Here is a 265-nt window from a genome sequence, read left to right on the forward strand (position 1 = left end):
CCCCCCCCCCCCCTGAAACAGCGGCAGGTAGCCCCGCGGCAGGAAGGGCGTTTGATTACTCAATCGCCCTGCTTACCTGTTCCGCCTCACTGTCACACCTTGCTTGATTCCCCTCGACGTGCTTCAAGTGAGGGGAAATGGACGGGGTGAGTGAGGGGGGCGGGAGAGGCGGAAGGATGGTAGAGTGAAGGAGGGAGATGCAAAGGTGAAAAAACATAAACAACAGACGGAAATATGCATGCGCTAAATAAACGGAAAGGAATCG

Source organism: Penaeus monodon, chromosome 34 (assembly GCF_015228065.2).
Source record: "Penaeus monodon isolate SGIC_2016 chromosome 34, NSTDA_Pmon_1, whole genome shotgun sequence".
NCBI lineage: Eukaryota > Metazoa > Arthropoda > Malacostraca > Decapoda > Penaeidae > Penaeus > Penaeus monodon.